Source organism: Nematolebias whitei, chromosome 8 (assembly GCF_014905685.2).
Source record: "Nematolebias whitei isolate Nwh7 chromosome 8, NemWhi1, whole genome shotgun sequence".
Classification (NCBI taxonomy): domain Eukaryota; kingdom Metazoa; phylum Chordata; class Actinopteri; order Cyprinodontiformes; family Rivulidae; genus Nematolebias; species Nematolebias whitei.
In genome coordinates this window covers 43,633,226-43,633,822 of record NC_056505.1, presented here as the reverse complement: position 1 = coordinate 43,633,822, position 597 = coordinate 43,633,226, and positions in this window count along the sequence as shown.

Genomic DNA, 597 nt, shown 5'->3' with positions numbered 1-597 from the left:
TGGCTCTGGTGCCAGCACCGCCATTGCCTCCTCCCGTGGTGCGAGTACAGCAGGTATGGATCGCCAGTTGGCTGCAGTTGAAAGCTTTTGAGGCCCACCTGGGCAGATGGATGGAGCAGCTGCACCTGTGCCACCTGGGCTGATGGACAGAGGGGCTGCACCTGCGCCACCTGGGCGGAAGGATGAAGTGTCTGCACCTGCGTGGGAGGAGGCAATGGCGGTGCTGGCACCAGAGCCACCTGGAGAGTGTGAATATGTGCTGTCCTAGAAACAGTGCAAACTTGTTTTAACTTGCCATGAGGTAATGCTCTGAAGTATAAGTGAAGTTTAAACAATTGCTGTTAAAACTACAAAAAATCTGTAAAATCGGTTTCTCGTTTAAGTATTGGTCAATTGCCGATCACTCAAAGTTAAGGAAATTGGGGCCGATAAATTGGTGCACCCCTACTTCTGACACTAATGGCCACTGCGTTGTTCAAGCCAAGAGCAATTGCCAACACTGAGGGCTAAGCACCCGAAAGGTCAGATAGTAGAATCGTCACTGCCATGGATATTACCCCAGTCCACCCCTGCCAGCAGTCACTGTGTGAGAGGCAG